A 24,045-nucleotide genomic window follows, 5' to 3' on the forward strand; every position below is an offset into this window, starting at 1 on the left:
GAAAGTCCTTCGCTCGTTGTGTCTGATCAAAGGGGGCGTGCTGTCGATGTTGATTGACAGCACGCCCCCTTTGGTGGGCGTGCCGGGGGCGTGCCTCCCTGACGGGGGCGTTCCCAAGGGAACGCCTCCCGTCAGAAGCCGGCCCACTGACATCACTAGTGATGTCAGTGGGAGCGATTTTGGCTCTGATAGAGCCAAAATCACTCCGGGCCTTGCGGTTGAAAACCTCAACCGCAGGCTCCGGCTCGCAGTTTCGATGGTCGCGATGGTCACGACCATCGCGGCCATCAAACTGCACGCTCGTATAGGCTGTGGGTGGTGACCCACAGCTATACGAGCGTCCAGGAGGACGCTACATTTTTATGGAGGGCGGCCCTCATTCAGAGCGTGCGCTCTGCTCAGAGCGTACGGCTCTGAATGAGGGCCTTAATACATTGTTACATTGCCTTTATACAAACTCAGTTATGTAGGATTGTTATGTGCCTCATACCAACAATGTTCCTCACACTTAAAACACTGACTGACACATTTCACCTACTTCTAGATGAAGATAACATCAGATAAGTGCAACTACTTTATATTGTATATTTCTCATGTAAATAACACATAAATAAAATCTATTTTTGTCATAGAGATAGATGAATGAAGGACTTCATTTTGACATAACACAAGGTCATCTTATACACATCCCGCGGCACATATCCTACCCACTGCTCCATGCTCCTTCCTCACTATCTACCCCATCTGTGTTACCCCTGTCTGTCTACCCCCCCCTCCTTTAGAATGTAAGCTCTCACGAGCAGGGCCCTCATCCCTCATGTGCTTCTCCTCCCTTACTTATGCTATCATGTACTCCTAACTCCCCAATTGGTACCTAACACTTGGTTGCTCATGTCCTGCTGCTTGTGGTGCAGCAATGTGTATAAACCTTGTCCTTGTCCTGCATTGTATTGTAATATTACTGTTTTTCTTGTGTGCTTATTTATGTACTGTGTAAGGCACTGCGGAACCTTTGTGGCGCCATATAAATAAAGGATAATAATAAGCAGAAGAAGAAGGCGCTTTCCCCAAATGAGTAGTCTATAGAAGGGAAACAGCAACTGCAAGGACCACCGGACCAGGTTAATGTCACATTTTGTCCTCTTCCCAGTGGTTCTGTTATAAGAGTGAGCACTGTGCATTCCCACGTGCTATGTCAATGTTTGTGATTGGATGGTGGAGTCACAGAACTGATATTACTACTACAGTGCGCATATATGATTTGTGGGGTGTATTTATATGCAATATTACTTGCTGAGGGTTGGGTACGGGCTTCTGTCGCACGGGATCCCGTCAGTCAAAATACCCGACGTCGACAGCCTGTCAGGTTAGGATACCGACACCTGTCGGTCACTATCCTAACCCTCCCCCTCTCTCTAACCTTCCCCGCTACCTCCCCCTAGTGCCTAAACCTAACCACCACCTTCCCCCCCCGCACCCTAACTGTCAGTATAATGACCGCATCCCAGTCTATCATAGCTTTCATAAGCATAACTTTCATTAAATTGATGAAATATAGGGCCGCATTTATTAATAAACCTTAATACCAAAATACCTAAATTAGGGTTGCCTACCCTCCTGATTCGGGCGGGAGCCTCCCGATAAACGGGTGCAGCTCCTGCCCCCCCGAAAAGGCAGGCAAGCCTCCCGCCTGCCGCCGATCCCCCCTCCCCATTACCTGATAAACCCCCGCAGCGGGGGGCCGCTGACGCGATCCGCGTCATTTTGCTAAAATGACGCGATCACGTGGCCCCGCCCCCTGTCACGCCCGCAAATCGGCTCTGCTCATTTGGACCCGTCCCCTTTTGCCGGCCACGCCCCCTGTTCTGCCAATCTGGCTGCTCCCTCCCGGAAGGAGCAGCCAGATTGTCGGCAAGTATGACCTAAATATAGCATCGCAGTGATACAAATGATTATGCCGATGGTATTCATCATTACTTAACCCTCCAGCGAGGTCCAGTGATATCCTCCTTATCGGTGTGGTCCTCCGCTCACCATTTGGCAGCCTCTCACTGCCAGTGACTGTCTACTCTGTCATGTGCATAACTAATTAACACAACAGGCACCTGCATACAATGCTTGCATACAATGGGGACTGCATCGCTCACGCCAGATGGCGTGAGTGACGCAGTGGCAAACAGTGGTAATCTTAGATTACCACTGTTTGTTAAATACAGAAAGGATGACATAATCCCTTTGGCGAGGGGTTATATATCGTTGTTAAATAAGGCCCATAATTTCGTTTCGACTGATTATAATGGGTTTGCTCTTTTTTTTTTCTTTCCTCCACGCGCTGTACATGTCTCCAACGTTATATGCAAATGCTAGTATTAGCCTTCCCCTGGTGTGCTAGCCTGCGCTGGAATGTGTAAACCCTGAGATGCCACCATAAGATCTGTATTGGTTTACTGCTTTACAATACTTTAACACCTGATTAGCTTACTTAACTTAAGTTACAAATAAATAAAGACACGGACACCAGAGCTTGGCTAAAAAAGGTCACAGCTTTTTATTTATAAATTAAATTCAATCAACCTAACCAGGGTGGCCAAGAGACGCTGCAACTCAGTTCTAGCTTTCACCTTGCTCAATACTCGGAGGACGACTAAACGACCCCCCTTCAAGACGTACTAACGATGCAAGAGTCTCACTTCCCTCCTGGGCCAATCCGAGGTGCTTTCGCACAAAAACAGCACCCGGGTCCCCCCGCAAAGAGAAGGACAAATTCGCCAGGGGCAATGAGGGACAGTGCCCCCACAAAGTTGTCTTACGCCACCTAAAGCCACTGAGTTGCAGCGAACTCCCGCCATGCTGTGCCTCACCTAAATTGGAAAAAAGCAGATTAGTGAACACAACTTAAATGTGGGTGGGATGGTGGGTTCCGAAATTCCACTGCAAAAGAGGCTGAGCTGCCCTCTAACCCTTCCTTATATATCCTCCATTTAACTCCTCCTATCCCTCTGCCTATAGGATGATCTGGCCACCTGACACAAACCATTCACTCAGGCAACCAGGCTGTCATACACAAAAACACCTTGCAGAAACCATCAATCTTATCTATCCTCAATCCTATACAGATTTCGTCTACCATAAGATCTGTATTGGTTTACTGCTTTACAATACTTTAACACCTGATTAGCTTACTTAACTTAAGTTACAAATAAATAAAGACACGGACACCAGAGCTTGGCTAAAAAAGGTCACAGCTTTTTATTTATAAATTAAATTCAATCAACCTAACCAGGGTGGCCAAGAGACGCTGCAACTCAGTTCTAGCTTTCACCTTGCTCAATACTCGGAGGACGACTAAACGACCCCCCTTCAAGACGTACTAACGATGCAAGAGTCTCACTTCCCTCCTGGGCCAATCCGAGGTGCTTTCGCACAAAAACAGCACCCGGGTCCCCCCGCAAAGAGAAGGACAAATTCGCCAGGGGCAATGAGGGACAGTGCCCCCACAAAGTTGTCTTACGCCACCTAAAGCCACTGAGTTGCAGCGAACTCCCGCCAAAGCCAGGCCCTAAGGAAAGACTGGCCCGCCACCCAAAAACTACACCAAAAATGAGAATAAATCCTTCACAAACAAACTGGTCCCCACAGCATTCAAATGCACACCATCATGACGAAGGAACTTCCCAATATCACCAACCAAAAAGCCATGACTCACCAAAATTCCTCCAATTTTTTCCACATGCTTGGCAATTGCAACATTCGCTTTCTTACGTGCTCTCTCCAAAGCACCATACTTGCGCACTCCCCTCCATGTCAAACGAGGCATCATTTCAGACCATACAATCCGAATATTGGGCCACTGCAAACGTATCTCGTCCATCACTTCACGAATCCTGACAATCAGCTCCACACCTTTCAACTGGCCCACATCATTGCCACCAACATGTAAAACCAATATATTCGGAACTCCCCACTTAGCCACCGATGAAACTATCAGTGCCAACACAGATGCCACACGCAAGCCCCTTACACCAATCCAACGCACTCTAAACCTGCGAGGCCACAAAACCTGTTTTTGGGACAACACATATTTTTCCGCCCAAAAAATATATGAGTGACCAAGAAGCCACACCTGCCCCTCTTCTTCCGTCAATGCTGTGGAAAAAGAGAGAACCTAACCGTGAGAACCGCACCAAACCCAATTCCAAACGGACACAACTTTAGTAACACATAGCAACTGACTAGCAGGGATGCAGAACTGGGGAAAACAGGAACCCGAGTGAAGAAGAAAAACCAAAAAACCTGCCCGTGAACCAAATGGGTCAAATCATGGCTAACGGGAGGAAAAATTAAAAATCCCTTCACACCCCCAATTGCTCAACGCTAACCGTTGACCAATTGGCGGGTAAGCAACGTTTTCGGGTTAACGCAGGGTGCGCCCCTATACCTTATCGCATCGCACGTACTTTTTATATGCAGCTGACTTCCAGCGCCCCACCTTCTGAATGTCCTGCACAGACGCCCCTGAGAGGGCCGCACAAGTAGCAGCGCCAATACGAAAAGAATGCGTGCCATACTCTGACGGATTCAAACCCAATTCTAACAAACATTTCTTAAAAACCGCTGCAAATTGAAACTTGGTCAGAGGAGTGCCATCCGCATGAATTAGCCACTGCGCACCCCCACTAGGACGTAACCCCATAAACCTGGCAGCTAACTGAACTGGACAGATGTCTAAATCCCTATTCTTATGCAGAGTAACCCATTTCCCCCTGCCTGTTTGATCTGTTTTGGAGAAACGCAGCTTGCAAAGTATCGCTGAGTCACGAAAAACAATGTCTTTTAACAAAAGACCAGAAACTGTGGAAGTTTTATTGGTAGACACTACCTCGCTAACCCGAAACGCCCCAAAAAATGCTACCGCAAAAGCAAGCCTAAAAAGAAAAGTTTCATACAAATCAACCGCTATCCTTCCCATTGAAGTCAACAAGCCAGACAAAAGCTGCAAATCGACTGGCCGGCGAGAGTCTGAACGAGCTGGCGACCCCTTAGCCCAACCCCTCAAAGCCTTCACTAACACGAAAGCCTTGGTGGGGTCATGCAAACCTTTTAATTTGCAGAAAAAGGAGATACCAGCAAGCGCGGAACCTATAAACGCTCTAGATCTGCCCTGCTGATAACGAAACCAAACAAAAGATGAAATCAACTGTTCCGGAGACTTACCCTCCACGTCTGGGAGAGCACAATGCGTGCACCAATCCCGCCAAGCGGCTGAGTAAGCCCGGAAAGTCGATGGAGCAAGCGACTTTAACGCCAAACCTTCTAAGCCGGCCTGATAATCTGCCACACAAACGAGGGGCAGACCAAACCAACGTTAGAAGCCGACGGCACCAGCGCCCGGAAGCGATCAAATTGAAATCGGGACAGCGCGTCTGCAATGTCATTACACACCCCTGGCACATGCTTTGCCCTGAATCTAATATTAAACTCCAAGCAGCGCAAAACTAAATGTCTGAGCAAACGTAAAACAAAATGCGAAGACGAACGCTGATTGTTGATGGCATGAACCACACCCAAATTGTCGCACCAAAATACTACATGACAATTGCTCAGTCGCACGGACCAAAGTTCAACTGATACGACAATTGGAAAAAGTTCCAGCAGCAACAAGTTATCCGTCAAACCCTCTTCACGCCAAGCTATCGGCCATGGAGCCGCGCACCATTCCCCATTGAAAAAGGCCCCAAAACCAGATGATCCGGCCGCATCCGTAAAAAGTTGCAACGAACTGTTCGCTAATGGAGGCGAAGGCCAGATGCGTTCACCATTAAAGTGTATCAAAAATCTATTCCACATGCGAAGATCCTCCTTTATCTCCGCGGACAGGCGAATGTAGTGATGCGGCCGAACCACGCCAGCTGTTGCCCTCTCCAATATTCTACAAAAGACCCTACCCACAGGAATAATACGGCAAGCAAAATTTAAAGAGCCGAGGAGAGACTGAACTCTACGTAACTTTACTGAATCCTCTGCTAAGCAGACCTCAATAAGACCACGCAGCTTCTCAACCTTATCCATGGGAAGTCTACAACAGCCCTCTATCGTATCTATCTCAATTCCCAAATAAGATAAACAAACAGACGGACCCTCTGTCTTCTCGTTCGCAACGGGAACACCTAAAACTCTAAATAAGGACTGCGCAGAAAAAAGGAGGTCAGCACAAACGTCACTTCTTCCTGGACCCATAAAGAGAAAATCATCTAAATAGTGTGCTATGCCCGTTTGTCCGGTCCCGGCATGGAGACACCACTGAAGAAAGGAGCTGAATTTCTCAAAATAGGCACAGGAAACCGCGCAGCCCATAGGTAAACACTTATCTACAAAATAGCCCGAATCTAACCTAAAACCCAGAAATCTCATGGCCTCAGGATGCATTGGTAATAAACGAAAAGCTGATTCTATATCTAATTTAGCCAACAAAGCGCCATGTCCAAAACTACGAACTAAATTCAAGGTATCGTCAAATGATTGGTAAACGACCCTACGACAATTCTCTGGTATGGCATCATTAACAGAACCTCCCTGCGGGTATGAAAGATGCTGAATCAACCGAAACTTGCCCGGTACTTTTTTAGGAACTACGCCAACCGGAGAAATACAGAGATTATGTAAGGGAGGACAAGGAAAAGGACCCTCCATCCTCCCCAGCAAAACCTCCGCACACACCTTAACCCTCAATTCCCCTGGAAAATCCCTGGCAGAGCGCAAATTCTGGGATGCCCTAACAATCAACTGCCTGTCAATGGGTAAACGAAAACCTACTGAAAAACCTTTGTAAAGAAAAAGTGCATCCTCTCTACATGGGTATAAGTGTAACCATCTAATAAGAGAATCTAAACGGACTGGAGAACAAGCCTTAACTAGCACTCTTGGGGCCCTCAGCACGGTCCTGGGAAATACCTCCTGCCCCACGTCGACAGTCCTTGGCCGGATGCTCACCTCCGCAGAGACGACAGGAGTGGCGAAAACGACACCCCGACCCCCTAGTACATTTGGAGTCGTTGTAGGCAAAGCATTTTCCTCTCCCCACTCCTGCCGACCCCTGTCTGTTGGCAGCATAGCTTTTCCGAGGAGGCGCACCGTCCAACGGAGGCCGACGCTGTTGAGAGACCTCTAACCAGACTTCAACATCCTTAACCCCGAAAGGAATAACTAAAGAACCGTCATGTTTTTTTCCTAAATTGTGAATCATATTCACGCCATGCCAAGTTACGAGACCTGACGAACATGTCGAGCACTAAAAATAGATACCTGAGAATGTTAACGTGCTCCTGCGCCCTGGTCTCCAAATAACATGTCGCAAATATGAGCATGCCTTTCAACCACGTATTAAAGTTGCAAAAAGCATCTTCTCCTATGCCTCCCGATTTTTTAGCCTGCACCAAGCCCTTCCTCATGTCATCAGTGAGTGAAAACAGGTCTACAAATTTCCCTTTGCGAATTTTGCCTTTTACACTTTTTTGCAAGCCTCGTAGCACCGCAGTATTCGCGCAATGCACTGTATCTGCCCCTGCTTCCTGCGCTTTTGCCCCTGACTCATCAGATCTCCTAGACTCGCCGCCTGACTTTTTCGCCAGCCGCCGCGCAACCAGTCTAGCAATTTTACGGGGGCGAGCGGGGGAACCAGAAGAGTGGGATGAAGAAGAAGAAGAGTCAGAAGAAGACAAAGGAGTTTCATACTCACCAGAACCAGATGGAAGCGGACCCGCTTCAGCAGACTTCTCCCTTGACGGCGCCACAGCTTCAGATACCGGTGCCGAATCTTCCTGTCCCGAAGCAGGCAATGAAAGAACTGCGGACGCCTCACCACTTGGACCATCAGATACTTCAAGGCCTGGAACTAAGGAAGACGTGTAAGCCACCGCAGAAACGGACCCGGAAACCTCCGGGGTGGGAAGGGACAGGGTGACCGGCTTAGGAGGCGGAATGGCTGGCGCCCGCGGAGGAGGCGACAAACTGGGCGGGGGAAAAACAGAGGAAGTTTGGCCGGAGTGTGAGCTGAACGAGGAAACTGGGGGCAAAGGCAGAGCCGCACCCGCTGCAGGTGGGTAAACTTGCCAAGCTGGCAGGTACGGGTACTGAAACTGCGCATGCTGAAAAGCAGGAGGATATGCCGAAGGAGGGGTCGCGAAATGGGGAGAATAAAAGTGGGCAGGAGGAACAGCAACAGAAGATGACAAAATCGGAGGAGCTACGCCTGAGCTCCAAGAAGTCTGACCCCAAGAAGGGCCAGCCACAGAAAGAGGAGGTGGCACATTAAAGGATGGTGCCTGGTTGCCAGCTGGGGTGTACCATGGGGGTTGAATCGAAACCGGCACCATGTGCCCAAATGATACTCCAGCGAATGGAGTTGCGGGCAAAGTTGGGGAGCTTAACCGCTGCACTGAACCCCCCGAAAAATGTGAAAAGGTGCCGGGGAAATAGGGAGACCCCGCACCTAAAATGGCCGCCTGAGGCAAGATGGCCGCCGGGCCCGCCGCATGGGCCAGGCCGGCTGGGCCACTGGTAAGCAGAGCGGCGGAGGTCGCAGCCGCGGTGTATATACCCCCACCGGACCCCGCATAAGGCCAGGACGGGGCTGAGGTCAGGTGACCCCTGCTGACTGCATGGGGCAGACCAGCTGAGAACGCCGCGTGCACTTCCGTGACGCTGCCGAGAGCCCCCGCAGAAGCCGCGGACAAAGCCGGTATGGTAGGGGACCCCAGCGGCGCCAGAGGAGACGTGCTGCCGACCGGAGTGAGGGTGCATGGAAGGGGACGTCCGTGCGCGTCACGCGCCGGAGAAGCAGGGGCCGTGATGCTGCAAGGAGAGCTGGCGCCGGGGCGTGGTGGGGATGCAGCCGGGCCAGATACTGACGCGCCTGGGCAAAGCGTGCAGGAAGATGAGGGAGCGGACCCAGCAGCCGCTGGGGAGCCGACGGTAAGCGGGGCAGAGCCGCTCGGGGAAGACATAAATATCTGGGAAGGGGAGGATGGGGGAGATATTCGGGCTGGCACAGCGCGCAGGGGACAAGCAAATTCAGCAAGCCTGCGGGGAGGGGGGGCATCGCGACGAGGACGGGACATGGTGATAGAGACAGTTGGTGTAAATGGATAGGAATAAATATGCAAGTGATACTCAGCCTTTCCGAAATTCCACTGCAAAAGAGGCTGAGCTGCCCTCTAACCCTTCCTTATATATCCTCCATTTAACTCCTCCTATCCCTCTGCCTATAGGATGATCTGGCCACCTGACACAAACCATTCACTCAGGCAACCAGGCTGTCATACACAAAAACACCTTGCAGAAACCATCAATCTTATCTATCCTCAATCCTATACAGATTTCGTCTACCATCGGCGCACCATTGCGTGCTTTAGATGAATGCAAGTCTGCATTTCAGGCCAGATTTTCAGCAACTGGGAACACAGCTTTGAGCAACAACAGGCGGGTCAGAGCTGTATGAATCTCAGCGGCGGCTGAGTCGGTGTAACACGGCAGCAGTAGGGCGTTCGCGCGTAGGGCGTGTAGATGGAATTGAGGACTATTCGGAGGTGAGCATACACAGAGATCCATCTCAGCAAATGTGCACTATTAGTAATAACAAACTACTTTCACATGCAGATGTCTATTAGCGGTACGGCCGCAAAGATGTGGCCAACTCGGAATACAGTCAGACATTTTATCCTGAGCCCGCAAGGCGTTCGAAGAAAGCCTTGTTTCCTCTGGGTGTATTGTATAAAAAAATAACCTATTTGGCAGAGTTTGGCTGTTTACTGTAAGGCAAGAAATAGGGTGATATTGTTAGAGAGCAGTGCGCTCCGACGCTGTCTCCACTCTCTATTATACATGCAGGGCACTAAGACCCAGAGTTAGAGGGAGGCGCCACCTTCAGCTTGATGATGTCACCACTGGGCTACTTCTCATCTGCAGCTGGCGCCATCCTCACTGTGTAGAGTGTTACAGTAATGTGCGGACATCTAAATACCGCTGTTAACCCCTGCAATACCGCTATTCTGTTTTCCGCTGATACCTCTGTGTTACCACTGTTACCTGTTACCCTGCTGTTATCAATAAACTGGCATTCCAGCTAAGGGCTCTCTGTGTGACCTAAAGGTCACGTACACATTCCTTCTGACACCTACTGTGACCACTGGAATAGGTGTTCATGCTCGGTACATACTAAATGCTGTGTACCCAGCGCAAAGTCGTTAGCATTGGGACCCGACAAGGTTGCTGGCATCGGCAAGTGCATATACACTTGCTGATGCCGGCAGTGATGAAACAACGTCCGGGCCCCCGCTGACGATATCACCTGTCGGACCTGCTTGTCACTGACGGCGCACGGGAGCATACATACTGGACGATATGAACGATTTGTTTGTTTGGCCAAATCATTCATAATATCGTCTAGTGTGCACCCAGCATTAGATTTCATCCCACTTTCGAACCTTCATGAATGTCTTCTTCCATGTGTGACACTCAGCCACAGATACAACACTCAGGATTCAAAATAGTGTCACTCACAAACCAGAAAAGTGAAAAGAATACACAAGCCTACTTCAGTGCAAATGGCAGCAGAGACCCATAGTATTTATGAAATAATACAAAGATACCAACTTGCACTCACATGCAGCCAAGATTGGGTCAGCAGCCGTGGGGAGCACCCAGCTCCATAGTCAGTGCAGTAATTTCATTTTGTATTCAGAGTCTTATAGTATTTTTAAGGAAAACTGTACACCTGCATTGGTCAAAAGTGTTCGGGGGTATCAAATTTTTTTCTTCTTCCTTTAATTTTCTTAGCATTACTGTACCACAGCACTGAGGTCATGGGTTCGATTTCCCAGGATGGCCCTAACTGTGCGGTACTCCGGTTCGGGTATGCAGTCGGGATGCCGATGGTGTAAATCCCCACCGTCGGCATCCTGGCTATCTAATCCCGGCAAGGGTCTAATGACAGGCATCGAAATACCGATGCCTGTCATTTTACATACCTACACCGGGAGTCCGATGCCCGGCATCCCGATAGAAGTTAAGCCGGGCATGGACAGCGCGGGGGGGGGGGGAAGGGTTAGTTTAGGGGCTCCCAGGGGGGTTAGGCTAGGGGAAAGGGGGGTTAGGGTTAGGCACCCCTTAGGGGAGGTTAAGGTTAGCCCCCCCCCCCGGGGAGACTTAGGTTTAGATTGCGGGGAAGGGAGGGTAGGGTTTAGGCACTTAGAGGTGGTTAGGGTTAGGCACCCCTAAAGGAGAGTTAGGGTTAGGGTGGGTAATTAGGTTAGCGGTACTTACCTGATCTTCACCCCTGCTGGGCTTCCGCTGTCAGGATTTGAACCGCCGGCCGCAAATCATACTGAATCTCCGGATTGCTCCCACAGTCCAAAAATATACTAGTAGGTTAATTGTCTCCCATCAAATACCGACACCTGTCATTTTACCTACCTACGCGGGAGCACGATATCCCGTCCGAAGATAAGCCGGGTGCGGACAGGCGTAGGGGGGGAGGGATAGGTTAGGATCTACCGGGGGGACTTAAGGTTAGGCAGCCGTAAATCACCGGCCGTAAAATCTAACTGAATCCCCAGTTTCCTCCCACACTCCAAAAATATACTAGTAGGTTAATTGTCTCCCATCAAAAAAATTAACCCTAGTGTGTATGTGTGCCTGTACATGCGATAGGGAATATAGATTGTAAGCTACACTGTGGCAGGGACTGATGTGACTGGCCAAATATGCTCTGTAAATCGCTGGGGAATATGTGTGCGCTATATAAATAACTGGCAATGAAAAAAATTATAAATACATTTATTTTGCCCAGTAAAAATAATTGTGTAAAGGCTTTGAACGATGTGGGGTGCTTAATTACTAAGTTAGGGTATATTCGCTTATAACTCTACAGTAAATGCGCTCCTGTTTATATCTAGAATACACTTTCTCAAGTACAGTAAAGCCTCATTCAGTTGTGTACTCCCTGAACATGTACGTTCTCAGCACACATTGTTCCACCTAGTCTCTATAAACAGAATCCGATGGCAGACAAAGAATAATTATTTCCTCCCGTCTGTCCATCCTCTCTTCCTCTTTCTAGGTCACAACATTGTTCCTGTTCTCAAGGAGTCTGGCAGAGAAACCGTAACACATTACTTTGATTTTGTTGATTTCACTGTATTAAATGCGCACTGGCTTAATTTCTACTCTGAACAGCCCCAGCTCGCATAATAAGCACAACATTTCAGTATAATGTGATCACAAGTGTGTCATTAGAGTTCTTTTAGTTCCAATTTGTTCTATATGGGTTGGTTATGGGGAGCCCGGGGCCTGGGATCCCCCGGTCAGGATCCCAACGCCCTCATCCCAGTAGGGTTAGGATACCAACACCTGTTGGTAAGTATCCTAACCCTCCCCCTCTCCCTACCCCTAATCCTAACTCTCACCCCCGGCACCTAAGCCTAACCCTCCCCCCTAGTGCCTAAACCTAACCCTTCCCCCTAGTGCCTAAACCTAACCCTCCCCCTAGTGCCTAACCCCAACCCTAACCCCTAACCCCACTACTCACCATTGACGCCAGGATTCTGAGCATCCCAACAACCGGCATTTCAACTATATCCCGTTCTATACATAGAGCAGACACAATGGGGGCAGAGTAACATGGATTGAGCGGGTAGGATAAGAGGTGGCATGGATGCACCTGGGAGAGTGACTTTTCCGTCTCCCCATTTTAGGGTTACGGTAACATTGAATTCATGATACCAAAAACAGCTCTGCTAAATATATAAAGTAAATATATTATAAAATACTCTTACTCAAAATGTTGTTTTGTATAATGTCTGTAAAACTGTATCACTCAACCTATGCCATCCCATTTAATTCACAATACTCGTTTAAATCAGCCAGGATCACAAATAACCCTTTGGTTGCAGTTGGGAAGTAAAATAACAATGTGAATGATACATTTGTTACACCTGGCATGCAAACATTTTGCACTAGATGACCGGTGATTTCCTGTAACGCAAGATACCCCTAGACAGGGACGGACTGGTGCTCTACATCATCTTGCAAAGGGGGCGTGGTTTAGTTTCAACGGGGGGGCGTACCATGAGTCACGGGGGGGCCTGGCCTCGTGGGACACGCCCCCTCTCTTCCCGGCCCACTGCAGCCGCCCCTTTCCTCCCCCAGAGCTAGTAGCATGGGGTGGAGGGCGGAGGTACTTCTGCCATCTTCGAACCGGCCCATAGACTATCAGCCCTTCTGGCAAATGCCAGATGGCCAATCTGGCCCTGCCCCTAGAAATGACATAGAATTGTTGGCAACCCTGCAATAAAAGCCCAGAAAAGAGCTACTGTACTGTATGTCTATCGGCTCCTTTAAAAAAAGGAGTCTCAGAACAGACATAAGAGGGAAATGGAGAGTCGCCACTAGCTCCATTTCCAGCCTAATTAAAGAAAATACTATTGGTTTTATATGGTCTATTACACAGCGGATTAGCTCTGGACTGCGTTTGCGGCCACCTCCCACAAAGGTGGGGGTGTGGCCAAAGTGGCACATTCCTCCACTTATGGTTAAGCTGCGCCAAACCTATGCCATTCTGGGGTGATGACCAGAGCCCCCTGGCTTCACTCCTCCCATGTCCCCTGCTTTAAACCCCCTAAACGTCCCTCCTATGCTACCTTCTCCAAGTAAATGACCAATGCCCAACTAAGCTTGTCTCCCATGTTCTAGCAGCAACTAATTATCTGATTGCCAAATCCTGGAAACAGTGAGACCCACTCTGTGACTTCTTCCCTCTCTTCCTATATGTGGCACATCGCCATACGGGAAAAATACCTTACTACCTAAACTATAAGGAACACAAATGCATTCCTGCCTTGGCTGCCTGGCTACACCAAGAAGTCCGAAGCCATGGCTCCTTTGGAATAACTTAATCTAACCCAACTTCATAGCCTCCCCGACACCAGATGCCTCACTCCGCCCCCACACTAAATGCTCTCTTCTTACAAAAATACTCAGTATGTCAACCCCCCCATCCCCCTCTCCCCCCCCATCCTTTCCCCTCAACCTCCACTGCTTTATCTTTCAATGTCACTGTTAAAGTTCGGTCCCTGTGCGTTGACTCGTTGCTGTACTGACCTTTACACATGTGTGCGCTGTGTCCGACTGTTTTTGCAAAATAAGAGAAATAAAAAGTTTAACAGAGGGTCCAGGAAAGTTTGCTTTTCCAACGTAGTCCTCATTAAATTGTCAGTTGTTAATGCAAGAAATAAATTATTCATCGTGGCATGAAAATAGCATATATACAATGCAGGTGATGCGAGCCATATGGAGTCCAGTCAGGTTTTACGACCCATTGAATTAGTAAACTGGTTTTGCCTACAGGTAAACCGTCATGTCCTGGAGTATGTGTCTCCTGTTTAGTGTTTGCAGAGTTGTTATGATGACATCAGGCCCTGTGTACTGTACAATGTTTTACAGCTAAACGCTCAGGATCCCAATGTTGGAAAATGACTCATTGTCCTTGGGCACTTGTAGTAATTACAAACAAACCGATAACATAAAAAGTTCAACCATGTGGGGAATAGTTTAATCCTTTTTATGTTAGTGTTAAAAATTATTTTCATCATTCTAATGGCTGCAGGTTTCTGATCCAGCATGGAAAAACAATCAGACTGCGCTACAAGGCTGATCCAGCTCTGCTGTCTGGAGAAAGTAGGGAATCACCAAGGTCGGGATAAGCAGCTGCCTGAAAGTATTCACATGTCGCCTATTAGAAATATGTGGTTCGAGATTGGCTGTCTGTATTTGTTTTGAAAATTTTTTGTTTCTAAACACTATTTAAATTTTTTTATAAAAAAATAAAATAAAAATAATTATTTTTTGGAATTGAGACAGCAAACCATTTAAATGTATCAAAAACTGAGATTTGTGGTGGAATAGCTGTGCAAAGTTCCAGTGGTACAATTAATGTCGAGATGCTTGATCCAACTTGAAATTCAATCAAACTGTTCCAGTTCAAAAAACTCAAACTTTTGGACAAACCAATCTTCCAAATAGCGAAAATTTAAATTTTACTTTCAAAACCACAAATATATGACACATTTAAAACATCTCTTGATAAGTTTTTTTTGAGTTCTGCTTTTGTTGCACCATTCCGGAGTGCTACAGAAGAACATTAGGCAGTTATTGCAGGCACTATGGGGCCTATTCATCAACACTTAAAATTGTTAAGTGTTAAATTAGTTTAGAATTCGCATTGATTTTTTTTTAATTTTCGGTTGTATTCATCATGTTGAAGCTACATAAGTATCACATCCGAAAAACTGCCATTTCTGCGTAAACATTTTTCGGATAGTGACACTTTACTACTCCTAAACGCTGCCATACCTGCAGTGTGCATGCGCAGCCAGTACACTGTGACTGGCGCGGTCAGCGCCGCGGAGCGCCAGCCACAGCAAGCAGTGTGTCACTCACTGTGGCTGGCACGGTCAGCAGGAGCACTAGCCATAGCAAGCAGTCAGCGGGAGCCCCTATGCCAGGAGCAGTCAGCGGGAGCCCCTGTGTCAGGACTGGTCAGCGGGAGCGGTCGGCGGGAGCCCCTGTGCCGGGAGCGGTCGGCAGGAGCCCCTGTGCCGGGAGTGGTCGGCAGGAGCCCCTGTGCCGGGAGCAGTCGGCGGGAGACCCTGTGCCGTGCTCGATCCTGAGGCAGCAGCGGCGGAGGTTAGATTTCTCCAGCTACGGACGGAGCAGAGGGCAGACGCTGACATGAGAGAGGGAGGAGGAGAGGGCAGCTACACAAGCTGCTGTGCAGTCACAGGCAGCTTGTGAGCTCTTTCGGAGGGTGAACGCCATCTACAGATGGCACTCATTAACAACATCAAATATAAATATATCATATTTTCGGGGTTTGATGAATACAGTAATTTTCACATCCCCATATTAAAGTATGGGGAGTGTGGAAATTAACAGAGACTGACTTAGCTAGGAGATATTAGTCATATGTCCTGCGTTATTATGAATACTACTATTACATAAATATGTAAAATATTACCTAAAAAACGAAACTTTAGGTTTGATGACTAGGCCCCTATAAGTGGGTGTGGTATGTTAGGTAGACAGTTCTCATTCGACATGCATCAGGTCAACTTCCTTGGTGACCCAGTGGTCACTTCTCTGGTCTCCGCGGTAACGGCGTCTCCAGCATTGTCTTCTGTGGGGTAAACTTTACTGTGACCAGTACTGGTAAACTTCGTAGCATACCATGAAAGATTACCATAAACTAGATATAAGAATAACAGAAGGCTGTATTTAAGACTGATGGCAATTAAATCCCAAGGCTTGTGGCTTATGATGCCCCATTTTCGCGACTGTACTATGTTGCTTTAAGGTTTATGGGTTGGTGATTGACAATAATTAATGGAACCAATGGTTATTGAGGGTGGTGCTAAAGGGGTGGGCTTTAGTTGTTTATATAAATTAGGTTTCCCAACCTTAAAGGATTTTCTTCATTATATTCGGCCAAGTTTACCTCCCAACCTCCCATTTTTGTTTGCTGGTCTACAGGGCCGGCAACAGAAATCACAGGGCCCAGTACACACATTTTTTAGACCCCCCCCATTCCCGGGTCTCTGTCAGGTACGGGCCAGTCGCTTGAGAGTCTGCCTCACCTATATGTGTTTTCTCTGCAATGGGCTACCTTAGAAGAAAATGTTCCTCCCTAGGACTGCAGTCAGTATTCAGTTTTCACGAGGGAGAGCACATGGTTCGGAAGTTGCCTGTTTGCGGAGGAATATAGCCAATGTGACTGTCATATAGCGGAGGTCTGACCAGAAACAGGGGTGATATGGAGAAGCAGTGGGTGACAGGGTAAGGGTGAAAGCGAGAGGGTAACAGGGAGAGGCAGAGGGTAGCGGGAAGAGGGTGACAGGGTGAAGCACAAGGTGACAGGGAAAGGGTGACAGGAAGAGGGTAACAGGTTGAGGCAAAGGGTGACAAACAGAGGGGAATAGGGAGAAACAGAGGTTGATAGGGAGAAGCAGTGGGTGAAAGGGTCTGGGTGATGGAGAGGCAGTGGGTGACGGTAGAGGGTGAGAGGCAGTGTGTGACGGGAGAGGGTGAAGGGAAGAGGCAGTGGGTGAGGGGTAGGGGCAGGGGGTAAGTGAGGCCTCTGTAGGAGGGAGGGAGAAAACAAATAATAAAAATAAATAGTAAGGAACTCCCCTTTCACCCAGTTCTTGTGCAGATACGCTATCTACAGCATCATCTTCCCCTGGCCAACACAGCAGGGCAAAGCCAGTGCCCTATGAGTGTCGGAGGAGACCAGGACCCGCATACCCTGGGAACACAGGCCAGAATCCTCTCATCTAATTTTTGTGCAGGGGCTGGTCACTAGAGTGTGATGTCAGGCCGCCAGCAACAGCAATGTCAGGGAGGAGGAGGTAAGAGGAGGGGGGAGACGGGAGGGGAGGAGAGTGGTCGGATCACCTCCTCCTTCTTTGCTACGGCCCGTGCCAATGTACTGTAATGAGTCAGTCTGACTTATTACAGTACTGCTGTTAATGACGCTGCGGGCACCCTCATTATCGCGGGCCCCGGCTGCACCACTGGACATTACGCCACTGAGCTCGTACTTGCCTGCGGCAGAGCAGGCAGCAGGTACATCTAGGTTTGTCTCTTCGACCTCCGGGGGCCCCTAGAAGCTCGGGGCCCGGTATGGCTGTGCACCTAGCTCCCCCCTGTCGTCGGGCCTGCTGGTCTGTGTTGATTGCATAGTTTTCTGTGTGGCGACAAAGAATGGCATATTTGCTGTTATAAAATTTTTTGTGTTCTTGGGTTCACTCTCCTGAGAGGAGAGATGTACTAAGCCTTGAACAGTGATAAAATGGAGGGATATAAAGTACCAACCAATCAGCTCCCAACCATCACTGTTTGAAAAATTACAGTTAGGATTGGATGGTACTTTATCTCTCTCCACTTTATCTTAGTACATCTGCCCCAAAAAGGTGTCTCCCCACGAGGGATTTATAATGTCACCCATTAAGGGGACATCTCCCATGTAAAGTTTAAAGGAGAGTTATACAGCAACGCTTGGGCTCAAGTGACTGTGTTTCCTCTACGTTCTTTGATACATCATCATTCTTATAGAATCACAGTACAGAGAGACCTAGGGATGGCTATTGAACATCGATGATTCATAATCATCGATGGTTTATGGCCGATGTGAAATGTTTTTCCCATCGATGGGGGAGAACCAGATGGTCTCCCTCCACCGATGGAAGAACATAACCGAATGGTTTTTTCAAGGTGATGAGACACGGAGCATGGTTCCGCCCTCCGACACCCGTGAAGCCATGCCCCCCGGTCCTGATTGGCCCACGGGCCAGTCAGTCATGTTACAGGGATGACCATCGGTTGGTAAAGCCACCGATGGTCATTCATTGCATAGTTGATTACCATCGTTGCCCACTTTTTATTTTGCCGTAGATGGTAACCATACCGATGGCCATCCCTAGAGAGACCACACAGTAATACCTCAAAATACAGCGCCACCTGCTGTCCCTCCAATCTCTAGTTGGAAATCAGAAAATAGTGATGAAAATATTGGCATTTTGATGGAGTATGAGAAAGTAGAGAATGTTGGAGGATTGTAGCAAGATGAACATGTGCAAAATATTAATAAAAAGTATATTACAATGGCCAGGGACGTTAAATATACTTAAAGTCCTGATGGTCAAAGTAGTTACTTTATGCATCTATATAAAGAAAAAGTCTGATATGTTTGAATTTTTTCTATATGTGTCATGGTTGTGCCAAATAATGTCTGCACAAGGGTAAAAAAGAAAATAAAAAAACTAATGAAAACAAAAAGCAAAAACCAGCAGAGTGAAATTGATTTCCTACATAATACAGTCCAGATTGTATTTACTGTTGGCTTGTTGTTTACTTACAGAAAGGCCCAGCAAATGCCTCTAGGTATAATTTGATGCAATCGCCATTAGCAATGGTGTTCAGGAAGAGGAATAAGTGAGAACATATGGATTGTGAGTGCTCTAATAAAAGACTGCATATAGTAAATTCCTACGGAATTCTGCAAACAATAAACAAATTAGCATTATATATATATATATATATATATTACAAATTGGTTACTGCTGGGGCGCTTCAATCAAAATAAAAAAGAGAGAAAACATGAATTTCTCCTGCTATATGTTGTAGTCCTTCTGGGGCATATAGGTTCCAAATGATGCAGTTTCATCGATATTCCTAATATATACAAACACACACACACACACACACATATATATATATATATAAAATTTATTTCGCACATGGAGGAGGGGCTGCCTTACTTATAGTCAATACTAATTTATGTGGAAAGAAGGATCCAAGGTTCTTTGCTTGCATTAATTCCTTTACATCTCATGGCAACAAGTTGTCAGTCAAGACAAGCTGACAATAGGCCCAGACAATTGTTCTCTTGCTATATTTTAAACCACAGTGACATAATCTGGCGTGACCGCGTTGAGCGGAGAGCTGAGAAGAAAGAAAGATCTTCTCCAGGGGGATGGCACTTTGTCAGAGTCAGGAATATTCCACTGTCACCCTATTGTGTGGACTAAAGATAATGCAACATCTGTTTTTCGGTGATACGTCCAGTGAATAATTAAACTGTTGTTTTTAATTATTATGTCACCGTGGGGAGCTGGACTCACATCTCAAATTCCTATGGTTTTTAGAACACATCCAAAATTAAATCCTTCAACTTCAATTATAGTATGGTGGTTTTCAGTTCCAAGTATGGCTGGGAAACCAACATGTCCTTTTGTGGGGTCTCTCAATGTTCTGGTTTGAGTGCACGAATTGGCCACCTGTATGTGTGGAAGATTTCAGCCAATGGCTGTTGTTGCTTTTCAGTGCGGTAAAATGAGCCTACTTTATTAGGTGTATTTTAGTTCTGAAACATGTCTGAGAACTAGATGCAGTTTAATCCATACCTATCTTGTACAGGAAGAATTTTGGTTTTGTATTGATGAGAAAACTTGGAGCATGGTTTTCCAGATCTTTAGTTAGTTTTCGCCACACATGTGGATGGCCAGATTGTATCGACAGCACGCCCCCTTTGATCAGACACAACGAGCGAAGGAAAGTCCTTCGCTCGTCGTGTCTCGCGCATGCGCACGACGGAGCTCCCTCCATCGTGCGCATGCGCAGTGCACACCATCGACCCACTTGCGAGCGGACAGCCGCTCGCGAGTGGGTCTGAATCAGGCCCAAGGTGCCAGCCAATCAGCTCCCAAATGTCATTTTTCAAACACAGCCTGTGAGATGACAGTTGGGTGCTGATTGGCTGGCACCTTATCACTTTCTTATCACTTTTCACTCTGTGTATTAACATTGTTTAGTAAATAGACCCCTAAAAGTGAATTTCAGAAATAGTATCTTGCTGTTTAGGGGTCACACCAGCACAATTTAAGCCCATCACATCAGCATTAACTTTATCTAATCAATTATTACACTTTAATTATTGCAATGTGGATGGCAGTCGGAGATGGCTCTGTGCCCGATCTCCCACATGATCATCCTCCCACAGACAGAAAAACATTTTAAAACTTGTGAAGACAGTGGGAAATCAGAATAAACAGATAAGCCGGTTCTCCGCACCCAGGGCCACGGCGATATATTGTAGGCCAAAGTGTGGAGGGATGGGTGGCAAAACACCAGAGCATGGCAAAATATGGGGGCGTGGCCACACTGGTCGGGAAAATAAATTACTAAACTCCTATGACTGTCCCATGCCACTGCTTCCCCCCCAGACGAGCCAGGGTACCCCAGACAAGCTCGGTTCTGGGTAATCAGTAACAGGCTCCGCCCCCTGTGGCCCCTCAGGACTAATGGGGCCCATACTGTACATCAGCAATCAGCATAAAAGATTTGGCGTTGTTTTTCCCCTAATTTCACGATTCTCCAATCCAGCAAAATGCGCCCACACACTACATATAGGGCCTGATTCAGACCCGCTCGCAAGTGCTATGCACTCGCAAGTGGGTCGATTGTTAGGCAGTGTGCGCAGTGTGACACTGCGCGTGCGCGAGCCCCGGAGCGAGTGCAAAAAGCACTTGCTCTGGCAGTCGCATCCAAAAGGGTTTGGAAGGCGGGACGGGGGGGGGGGGGGTGGCTGGATAAGCGGAGGCGCTCTTGCAGGAACGCCTTGTGTTTGTGGGCGGCCCTACTGACATCACTGTCAGTAGGTGGACTTCCTGCTCTATTAGAGCAGTAAGTCCACTGGGGCTTGCGGCAACGAGACCCTAAAGCAAGGGTCTCGTCACAAGCCCGATAGTCGCAAGCCCGAACAGCACGTGGCCGCTCGCATAAGCTGTGAGTGGTAACCCACAGCTATGCGAGCAGCCAGGAGGCCGCAACTAAAAAAAAAAAGTGCCCGCCCTGATTCAGAGTGAGTGCTCGCTTTTTGCGAGCGCCTCTGAATCAGGGCCCTAGTTTTTAGTGATTTGCAGATCATTTTCAGCAAATAACAGATCTGCCAATCGGGAAAGGCCCATCATTTTACTAGTAACGGTTGACAAATCGGCTGAACCCCATGAATTGCAGATATTTTTACACGATCATCTGCAAAACAGGGAATTGCCCCAATTGATTGCTAATGGATGGGCCCCAAAAGGTGTAGATGTCTTGGAAAGAGACAAAGTAAAGAGCGATAAAGTACCAACCATTCAGCTCCTAACTGTCATTTTACTGGTTGTGTGTTTTAAAAATGACAGTTATGAGCTGATTGGTTGGTACTTTAGGGCCTATTCATCATCACTTTAACATTTTCACCTGCAATTGTAAAAATTAAGTTATTGGGCCGTTCACCAAGAAGGTAAAGCAGGAGATAGTACATATGTCTCCTACTTACCTTTCTTTTGCGGAATGGCCCGCTGTCCCCATACACTAGTATCACATATATCTCCTACTTACCTTCCTTTTGCGGAATGGCCCGCGGTCCCCATACACTAGTATCACAGATATCTCCTGCTTACCTTCCTTTGGCGGAATGGCCCGCTGTCCCCATACACTAGTATCACAGATATCTCCTGCTTACCTTCCTTTGGAGGAATGGCCCGCTGTCCCCATACACTAGTATAACAGATATCTCCTACTTACCTTCCTTTTGCGGAATGGCCCGCTGTCCCCATACACTAGTATCACATATATCTCCTACTTACCTTCCTTTTACGGAATGGCCCGCTGTCCCCATACGCTAGTATCATAGATATCTCCTTCTTACTTCCTCTGGCGGAATGGCCCGCTGTCCCCATACGCTAGTATCACAGATATCTTCTACTTACCTTCCTTTTGCGAAATGGACCGCCGTCCCCATACACTAGTATCACAGATATCTCCTTTTTACTTCCTCTTGCGGAATGGCCCGCTGTCCCCATACACTAGTATCACAGATATCTCCTACTTACCGTCCATTTGCGGAATGGCCCGCTGTCCCCATACACTAGTATCACAGATATTTCCTTCTTACTTCCTCTGGTGGAATGGCCTGCCCTCCCCATACACTAGTATCACAGATATCTCCTTCTTACTTCCTCTGGCGGAATGGCCCGCTGTCCCCATACACTAGTATCACAGATATCTCCTTCTTACCTTCCTTTGGCGGAATGGCCCGCTGTCCCCATATGCTAGTATCACAGATATCTCCTGCTTACCTTCCTTTGGCGGAATGGCCTGCTGTCCCCATACACAAGTATCACATATATCTAATACTTACCTTCCTTTTGCGAAATAGTCCGCTTTCCCCATACACTAGTATCACAGATATCTCCTACTTACCTTCCTTTGGCGGAATGGCCCGCTGTCCCCATACACTAGTATCACATATATCTCCTGCTTACCTTCCTTTTGCGGAATGGCCCGCTGCCCCCATACGCTAGTATCACAGATATCTCCTTCTTACTTCCTCTAGCGGAATGGCCCGCTGTCCCCATATGCTAGTATCACAGATATCTTCTACTTACCTTCCATTTGTGGAATGGACCGCCGTCCCCATACACTAGTATCACAGATATATCCTTCTTACTTCCTCTGGCGGAATGGCCCGCTGTCCCCATACACTAGTATCACAGATATCTCCTGCTTACCTTCCTCTCCCGGAATGGCCCGCTGTCCCCATACACTAGTATCACAGATATCTCCTACTTACCTTCCTTTTGCGGAATGGCCCGCTGTCCCCATACACTAGTATCACAGATATCCCCTACTTACCTTCCTTTTGCGGAATGGCCCGCTGTCCCCATACACTAGTATCACAGATATCTCCTTCTTACTTCCTCTGGCAGAATGGCCCGCTGTCCCCATATGCTAGTATCACAGATATCTCCTGCTTACCTTCCATTTGCGGAATGGCCCGCTGTCCCCATATGCTAGTATCACAGATATCTCCTACTTACCTTTCTCTGGCGGAATGGCCCGCTGTCCCCATACACTAGTATAACAGATATCTCCTACTTACCTTCCTCTGGCGGAATGGCCCGCTGTCCCCATTCACTAATATAACAGATATCTCCTACTTACCTTCCTCTGGCAGAATGGCCCGCTTTCCCCATACACTAGTATAACAGATATCTCCTACTTACCTTCCTCTGGCGGAATGGCCCGCTGTCCCCATACACTAGTATCACAGATATTTCCTACTTACCTTCCTCTCCTGGAATGGCCTGCTGTCCCCATACAGTAGTATCACAGATATCTCCTACTTACATTCCTCTGATGGATTGGCCCGCTGTCCCCAAACACTAGTATCACAGATATCTCCTACTTACCTTCCTCTGGCGGAATGGCCTGCTGTCCCCATACACTAATATGGAGACAGAATTCATCAAGCTCCGAAAATACAATATATATTCGGAGCTTGAGTGCGGTAGCATTCACCATCTTCAGTTGGTGAATGTGCCCGCTTGTGGATCGCAACACAATCCTTCCCTATAGGATGGAGTCCTGGGTTGCGATGAGGGATCCTTT

Source organism: Taudactylus pleione, unplaced genomic scaffold (genome assembly GCF_031769625.1).
Source record: "Taudactylus pleione unplaced genomic scaffold, aTauple2 ptg001084l, whole genome shotgun sequence".
NCBI lineage: Eukaryota > Metazoa > Chordata > Amphibia > Anura > Myobatrachidae > Taudactylus > Taudactylus pleione.